Source organism: Coffea arabica, chromosome 10c (genome assembly GCF_036785885.1).
Source record: "Coffea arabica cultivar ET-39 chromosome 10c, Coffea Arabica ET-39 HiFi, whole genome shotgun sequence".
Lineage (NCBI taxonomy): Eukaryota > Viridiplantae > Streptophyta > Magnoliopsida > Gentianales > Rubiaceae > Coffea > Coffea arabica.
This window is the reverse complement of record NC_092329.1, coordinates 15,739,837-15,749,636: the sequence shown is the minus strand read 5'-3', so window position 1 is coordinate 15,749,636 and position 9,800 is coordinate 15,739,837.

Here is a 9,800-nt window from a genome sequence, read left to right as displayed (position 1 = left end):
TCACTAAGTCGGGGTTCAAATCGTACATTGTGCATTTCAGGAAGCAGAATCAGAAACCAGATCCGTGGAATGTCAACTTTCATTACATATTACTGGAATTAACCATGCTCCAGATGTTCAGCCTAACCTTCTCATATTCTTCTTCAGAATCAACAAAATTTTTTTTTTGTATCTTTCAGGAAAAAGAATTTTGGACATATGTCCTGATTGATTAATAAATTACTTTAGTTTCTACTGTTAGTTGTCTTTGCCTTACTATCATTACTTTAACATTTGCTACACATTAGTATTTTTATTAGGCGAGACATAAAAACTCCTTTTTTTTTCATTTAACCCTGAAATTCTTAAAGTAATTGTGTTCATTATGTAAATATTTGGATGGTTGGTTGGTTCTGATTAACTGTCCAAGTAACCCTTGAACATTGCTTTTTTCTGCAGTTTTCATGTTCAGCGATGGAAAGTTTTTGAGCTTTATCAACCGTAACCATTGGACATCTTGGTGGTGATTTATTTGATGAGGTATAAGATGTGGCCTAATTAATCTTGTAATGATTATCTTTTTTATTATCTGAGGTATGCTATGCGTGATTTTGTACAGAGAATTGTTGATTGGCTTGCTGAGAACTTCAAGAGAAATGAAGGAATAGAGCTTCTGATAGATAAACAAGCTCTTCAACGTCTCACAGAAACAGCTGAGAGGGCAAAAATTTGAAGAATTATGTTCATATTTACTAGACAGGTACCAATTTTTTAGCTGACTGATGGGGATAGATAGCTGTTCAGGTTTTCATTAATTGATAAATTTGGTATGCTCCTGATGAATGCGGATATCTTCTGTAGTATAAAGACGCCCGTTCATATTTTGTTTGTACGCAGTACTTAGCCTGGTGGTATAAAGTTTTATTAAGCCATTTATTTAATTTGGGAATGGTTTTAGGCTGGGTTCTTAGCAGGGGGTGGTAGTGACGCTGTGATCATGGATGAAGTGGACGGACCGGCCGAGTGATCACCGGAACTTGGATCAGAGACACGAGGATTGGCGGCGGCATGCTTAAAATTGGACAACTTGGACTGAGTCAACTTGGAGACTAAAATAATTTGAATCGCTTACCGTTTTGACTTGGATGGTAATCAAGAAAAAACATATTTCTGCTTGTCTAAAGGAAGAAATTGTGACAAAAATTACTAGAAAACTTATCAAAAACTTTGTGTTTGTTTTTTGGAAGCCATTGAAGAAAGTGAAACGATTTCATGGAATTGGTTTTCTCAGGTGAAATGATTTGATGGAATTGGCTTTCTAATACTTGGTGAAGTGAGAAATAATTGAGAAGGAGAGAGAACCAGCGACAGAGAGGTGAGGCTGGGCATTGCCCTTTTTGGACGAAAAATTCAGATGCTGTAGCTCTTTTACAATTGCTTTAGCTTTCATATAATCTTGTCATTTATGCAAAAAAAATTCATTTAATAGTAACTATTTTTTAGAGTTAAACATCTAGTAGTAACTCTTGCTCATAAGCAAGAGAGAAGAATGATTATGATGTCAACAATATTTTTTAATAGCCATTTAATTCATACTGACGATTAGCAATTAATAATTCAGAATTTTTTTTTTAGTAGAATTGCACTTATAAAAGGTTTTACATTAAAAATTTCAATTATTACATCAAAATATGCATTTGATGTGTTTCCAGCCCTGGATGATTAACGACTCGGCTATTGCATGAAATGACCTATTTGCTAGGATTGCATCCAATTAAACCGAACCCACACCAATGACTCGGCCATCATGTAGCACTTGATTCCTCTATTGACGTGGCGCCTTAGAGCAAAATGCATTTGAATCGGGAACCTAGAAGGAGTTAACAAAGTTGGCTCGGTTGGATAAGAATTGATCACTTCTTTATAAATGGTCACACTGATGTGAGATCTGTATTGGTGAATAATTTATAAAAATCTTTATAAATAATTTATAGTTTCGGAGGCATGCCATAACTCATGGTAGTGATTGGAATCAAATCCACTCAAAATTTTTTTTATAGCAAAAACAAAGAAAAAGAAAAAGAAGAAGGCAGACAAACTTACCACTAGACCACTTTACTCCTTTGGGACATGAGATGATGCTATATTATATTAGAAAAAATTTAGATATGGTAAAAGAAAGAAAGAAAATTCATAAAAAGGGCACGAGTTTCACCAAATTTATAATTGGGGAATGGTGCACTATGCATCTAATATTATACAAATAAAGTTTGTAGCTCAGTCATGAAATTGTCTTGCTTCTACACTACTTCCACTCACTTCTACCCTTAGATTGTTTACCCAGATTAGTTCGTGTAACTTGATAAGTACTTGTTGTGCATAGTTTTATGTAGTTATTTATGTGTATTTACTGTGTTTTCATTTAAATTTGAGTCGAATAATTAGGTTTTAGTTAAGTTTTGCATTTTGTGATTAATGTGAAGAAAATTAGAGTTTTTTGCCAAAATAACTCTCTTTCCTAAATATATACCCAAAATAGCCTAATTTTAAAATTTATTACTTTTATAATTTTTTTGTCACACATGTTGCGTACCACGATTCTCTCTTTGAACCTTCTTGCATTTTTTTCTTCCCATATCTTTCCCTTGTCAAGGGTATGAATTCGGAGGAGCCGATATTTATATTAACAAAATTTAAAACTTTGGTATCATCCTTAAAATTTTTTTAGTGGATGAAAATCTTCTTCTCGAATAGACAATTTCAAGGTAAACAAAGATTATTCTATTGTCTTTTTTATTGTGTAGTTTTTGCAACATTCCTATGGCCTTCAAAAAATTTTGAATAGTGATAGTTTAATAATAATTTCACACATTTCACACACCGTGTGTTTGATAAAATGTCTAGGAGGAAAACTACAAGAAACGATAGATTTATACCCATCATGTTTGATTTCCACCACATATATGAGCATGTTCATTTCTATCGCTTCTCTGTCAAATGATCAAATAATCTCATGTACTTGAAATAGTTTTCCACATATATTCAATATAAATTGGTGGTTTGTGTTATTTTTGAGCAACTTTAGAATTATTTTAATTACTTTAGTAGATTTCATTTGCATTACATGAAGTTTACCGGTCCCCATTTTGCTTTAAACTACTAGTAGTTTTTTTATGTGGTAGTATTATAAATAACATGTAAAAGATGGCCTTACTAATTACGGACAAATGCTGGTAGTTCTTGTATTAAATAGTATGACAATATTTAGTTAATTAATGACCATTTTTAAAAAAATTTTGTGCAAGCGGCCTAGCTGAATTTTGTAGTCAGCTTGACTACTTTTTGTAAAAATTCAGATAGTTCTTGTATTAGATAATGTGACAGCATTTACATAATTAATGAATTTTTTATTTTGTGCAGGCAGTCTAGTTGAATTTTGTAGCTTGATTACTTTTTGTAAGAGTTCTTTTGAGGAAGTTGGAAGGATAACAGAAACAATTACAATAGTCTTGACTTTTTTAAAAACTTTTTCTTGCTATTACACACAATTATCAATGCAATTTTTGTATTTTCCAAATTTATTTTTGAAACAAATATGCACAATAGGTTTGATACGTTTCAAAAAAAAAAAATGCAAAGACCAAATATAGCAAGGTTGATAGTGGTGGAATTTATTTTAAATAATTATAAAGAAATTATCAAAGCTATGCAATCTTCTTGTGCCTCTATAATAAAAAAAAAACTTTTACTTTTCAGTTCATGTTGGAAACTATAGAATTTATATATTTGTTACTAGATTGAAGCTTTCCTTTCTTGTTGTGCTACTTAACAATCAGGAAAGGTAGCAATAATAACATCATTATAGGAATAGAATTGGAAAATAAATCACACTGGGAATATTTTTTAGAAAGAGAGTTATTTTGGCAAAAAACTCCAAATTATGACATAGGCTCGAGTTTTTGGCTAAAATAATCTACTTTTCAAAAAATAATTCCAAAGTAATGCTCTTTCAGTTTTTATTCCCTTATTAATTTAGTTATTGCCATGTCGACTCCCCATCAAAGGAAAAAAATAACTTGTAAATCTTTTGTTTAGATATTACACAGTTTTTCTTTATTTAGTGCCTTAAGGACATTCTGTGAACAAATTAAAAAAGGAAAGCGGATCCATAATTAGTGTTTTAAAATTGTTGATCACCCTCCAAATTGCAATGATTTTGCCGAAGAACCTTTTTTTTTTGTTGTCATTATTCCTCCCTAGCTTTATTCTTGATTATTATATCACAAGTTCCTTTCTTTTTTTCTTGCTACTTGTAATTTTTTATACGGTAGTCTCCTAACTTTGTAAATTTTAAGAAGTTTGCAGAAACTCAAATTGTTTAAAGTATGAGTAAACATTTCAAGATACATAATAATCATAGTTTACGTGAACTATAAAAATTCCACTATAAGGGGAAAGAAAATTTGAAAAAAAATTCTCTTGCATTTTTTGACTTATCAAAAGAGAATATATCCCAAACAACTAGGAGAGAGAAAAGATAACTAGGTCAGTGTTAGTATCAAAATTAACATGCTATATGAGCCAATCTAATGTGAGAAACACTAATTAACTCAATAATAGATAGAGAAATATTTTTATTTATCTTTAAGATTGTACATAAGTAGCAAAATTTGAACTATTGAAGAGTTATTAAAAATCTATTGATGTGGATTGTACCTCTTAATATAAGATGGAAATGTGAATACTTTCCATACTCAAAGTCCACATGGCAACAAGTAGGTTAACAAGGGAATATATTTTGAAAGTGCATTAGTTTGGGAATAGTTTTAAAGAATGAGGTCATTGTGGAAATAAACTCAAGAAAATTATATTTCTATGGGATTAAGTAGTTAAACTTCATCTTTTGTAGGTTTGATCGATTCAATCATCAATTGGAGTGAAGCGAGTAGAAGTTTGAATGATTTTAGATGATTTGAAGTGCACAAACGAAGAAATGCAATGCACGCAAGGAAAGAAGGACAAAGAACTAAGCTGAGGCTATGTACAAAACCGTGGATGGATTCTAGCCTACCAAAATCAGATTCAAGAATGGATTGAAGGCAGAGCACAAAAAGTGCTCCATAGATGGATGTGCAGACCTCAAGTTCATGGATCGCCTTGCAAATCCTCTTTGAATTATTGAATCTTATGCTGATTCTTGGTAAAACAGAGCATCAATCTGGTATTGTTTGAGGACACAATCTGTCCGCAAATTCTATGGCCGGATTTGTGTCAGCTGTAACTTGACAACTTGCGCAACTTGCTTGTTTTTCAGCCTTTTCTCTCTTCCCTAAAGAAAGGGACTTCATGGACGAACTAGAGAGCTTTTTAGGGGAAAAAAAGGAAAGAAAATCCACCAAAAAAATGCAGATTTTAGTTAGATCTTAGTTCTTAGGTTAGATTAGGATAGCGAAGGATTAGATTAGTTTATTTACTCTTGTGTTTAACTAACCTTGGATGAAGATTGAGGCTGGAGGAGGGATAGCTTGGAGGCTCATGAGACAAGGGTTCTTCTCTCTAACTCTTAATTTCTTGTATTTGGATTCTAATGCTTAGCTATAATACAAGATTGGATTTTGTTTTTATTTGTTTTATGTATTTCTAAAGTTTCATACCTTGGATTTTGGTTGAACTATCTATGGATTGTTTGTGATATTTCTTTGATTATTTGATGCTATTATCTTAAGCAAACTATTTAATACATTTGCTTTTATAATCATGATTAACCGACCATTGATTGTCAAAATCTAAAAGTATTAAGTTTTGCAATGAGAATTGGGATTTAACACTAATTTAAAGAAGCACTAAATCTAGAGAGTACACTCACAAGCATCTTTGTGGCTTGTTTTATAGTAGTTCATAGAAGTTTAGGAACTTATAGTTGATTTCATAATAAAAAAAGTAGGTATGGATTAGATATAGATAGGCTTGGTACAACGGCGACACAGCTGGCATCACATGCTTTAGGAAATTATGCCTTAGCTAGTCAAGCTGGTAACAATTAATTAACCTGGGAGATTCACTAGCAAGGGTAGTCAAGAATTCCATAACTCTAGGGACTCTTATTGTACTTTTTACTCATTTTATTACATGTTTGTAGTGTAGTTTACTTTGCTTGCATTGGTGATCATCTGAATAACAAAGAAGTTCGACTAGTATCGGTAATTGGTAAATCTTTCTTGTGGAATCAACATTTGAATACTTGGTACACTTGAGTACGACCTGTGCAGTAGTGGGAATTTGAGCATAATTAAAATTTTTCTTCAAGTTTTTGGCTCCATTGCTAAGGAAGATTCGAATCAATATTGGTGCTAAGAATAATTTTATTTGTTTAGATATTTTACTTGTTTTTCTTGTATTTGTTGCGTTTATTTTTGTGTTTGCATGTTTGTCAATTGTAGTGTCTTGTTTTTGTCATTTATAGTGTTTTGTTTGTTCTGTCTAATGTCCTGTTGAGTCCCTTATTTTTGTATATATTCTCTTTCTTAAGTATCTTTTCAATCTATCATTCTTGACTAATCTTGCCTTTGAGTTGTTTGAAAGTATTTTTAAGACATGAGAAGGATAGATCAATGGGGTAGATTGAGAGAAAGAAGTTAGGGTTATGATCCACAATCCTCTATCTCAATGCACAATGTACAGTAGTGGTAATCAAGGAAAAGTCGCAAATATGTCTTCTAAAAATGGCTTGAGGAGCTTAATTGCTAAATTTGATTATATATCATGTTAAATATTAAGTTGGGCAATGTGATGCACTTGATTGAGTAAAAGAGGAAGACTAATACTAGTCATTCTAATTATATGAATAATGTTTTACCTAGAGGATATAATAGTAACTACCAATGTATGCAAATATGAAATATGGATTATTTTGGTGACTTTCAACATTACAATCCTTTTTTTGATAAATATAACCGTATTGGGGTTAATTCTTATGATTATGGTTGGTATAATCATGATGCTTATGGTGATTCTCCAAACTTTTATGATTTCCAACCTGAATATGACCAACATAAATTTAAGTGACCTTGGAGGCTAGCAATTGAAAGATTAGCTAACGGATCTAAACCATCTTGGGAACAAGTTGTAGAAAGGTTAGCTAATAAATTGGACAAAAATTTAGAAAGGCTAGGTAATGTGACTTCCCACCATTTTGCTAGTATTGAAACTAGATTAGACGGATTGACTTTGCACTTTGGTAGATTACAAGATAAATTGTAAAATTTGTGTTAAGTTATTTCATCTAATGATATATATATATATGGTAGGAATGTCACATATGAAAAGGATTGCATTTTTATGATAATGATGATTCTACTTAGAACTTTAATAAGAAAGTATCCGTTTCACAAGATAATGTCTTTGAAACTAACCTGGAACCTCAAGAAATGAGTTTGAGTGGTCCATCCATTTTTAACCCCTTTTGAGGAGTGTTTAGAAAGTGTAGGTTCCATGAATAAAACTGCCCAAGCAATTCCTGCAGAAAGTCCATTAATGAATCCTAAAGTGTTGCACATTCAAGGTTATATCTATAAAACACTTGGAACCGATAAACCCCCTTCTACTCGCTTATTATTTGGATATGTGGCTTGTTCACTCGAGTCACCACTTGTTGACCTACACTATGGCCTGAGTTGGTGGATTATTCTTTAACAAAGACTCATTGACAATGCGGCAATATAGTCATGCTAATGACTATAAAATAAGTGCTTGTTGGGAGGCAACCCAATGGTTTCTTTTAATGACTTTATGGTGTGTTTTAAGTGTGTTTGTTTTCATTTTGTAGGTTTGAAGAATAAAATCAAAATATGCACTTTCAATGGAGACTTGCAAAGAAAGAGTATTTTTTTTGCTTTTCTTTTTACCTTTTCACATTGAGAACAATATGCGTTTAAGTGTGGGAGTGATGTTGGTTGGAATTGAATGCATCCCTTGATATTCATGTGAAAATTGATGTATTTGTGGAAAATTTGAATACTTGGTGATATTGGTATGCTTGAAATGTTGAATTTTGAGATTGTTGGCTGGGAGTTTGGTCCAAATACAAGAGGAAACTCTATTAAAAATTTTTCAAAACTTTAGTACCAATAATGTCGTGTGGTTGTGTCGTGTATACGCAAGGATTTTGAGATTGTTATTGTGTGAGCCTAGGGTTTTGATATTGGGAAACTTAATTTCTTATAAATTGGAGTTTATCATGCCGAGATTTCTTTGAATTCATGAAGTTTAATGTTTTTAGTTTGTCTATACAAGCTGTTTGATTGGTCTGATCGATGAATGTGAAACTTTTCCTGTGATTTTTCCCTTAATTCTAGTTTTTGCAAAGATCAAGTAATGTTGTTTTTCCTTCACAAAAGAAGAAAAAGAGAGTTACATGATTATTGATCACAAAAGTACCTACTCCAATGATTCAAAGTACTTAGTAACCCGGGGTCTTTATCTCAAAATGTTGACTTTTACATAAAATGATACTAGAATTAAGAGTATACAAATGAATGAGAGTTTGTGATTTGATCGAATAACTGGGAGCATTTATTTACCAATGTTTGCCTTCACGTCGAAAGATAAGTTCACTATCTGAGTAAAGCTTAATAGGAGCAAGAAAAAGAAGAAAATGATAAAGCAAAAATAAGTGTGTGATCAAAGTGTAAAAGTTTTCTTAGTTCTTGCTCTTGTTTGTACAAGTTCTAAGGAATGATTACAAATGAAATCTTTGCATTTGTTGATTATGCTAGTTACATGGCAGGTATAGTTAAATTAGGGAGGATACATGGTATTAGATTTGATTAAATTATGGTATGATAAACTTTCCTTTGTATTATAGAGTACAAGATTTGAGATTCCAATTTCACATGGTGATCATCTCTTTTGTACCTATACATATGAGTCTTTGACTTATTTTTGTTCATTGTTTAAGGACAAGCAACAATTCAAGTGTAGGAGTGTGATAAGTGCTTGTTTTCTCATGTTTTTATGTAGCTATGTGTGTGCATTAATTTTTGTGTGTTGTCATTTAAGTTTGAGTAAAATAACTAGGTTTTTAGTTAAGTTTTACATTTTATGGTTAAAGTGAGGAAAATTGCTTTTTTATGGATTTGAGTGGTTAAACTTTATGTTTTATAGGTTTGATTGATTCAATCATCAATTGAAGTGAAGCAAGTAGAAGTTTGGATGATTCTAGATGATTTGAAAAGCATTTGAAATGATCATGAGGTACACAAATAAAAAAAATGCAATGTGCGTCAGGAAAGAAGGACAAAGAACTAAGCTTAGGCTTAGTATATCAATTCGTGGATGGATTCTAGCCTCCCAAAACCGGATTCAAGAATGGATTAAAGGCAGAGAGCAAAAGACTCGTGATTCGCGAATAACAAAGCACAAAAAGTGATCTGTAGACGGATTTGCAGACCACAAGTCTGCAGATCGCCTTGCAGATCCTCTTTGAAGTTGAATTTCATGCTAATTCTTGGTAAAACAAAGCATCAATCCGGCCTTGTTGAGCACACAATTCGTCCGCGTATTTCATAGCTGGATTCATGTCAGCTGCAACTTGACAGTTGTGCAATTTGCTTATTTTTCAGCCTTTTCTCTCTTCCCTATATAAAGGGCCTCGATGGGTATCAAACCAGTAAAAATAAAAATTCCTACTTCACAAATATAATTTGGAGTGCAATAGTGAGTAGGACTGTATTCACAGGAATTGGAGGATTTATTTGCTTAGAGAAACAATAAATAAAAGGGTGATTGTGGGAAATTAATCTAATTACTTCACTTAAATAAAG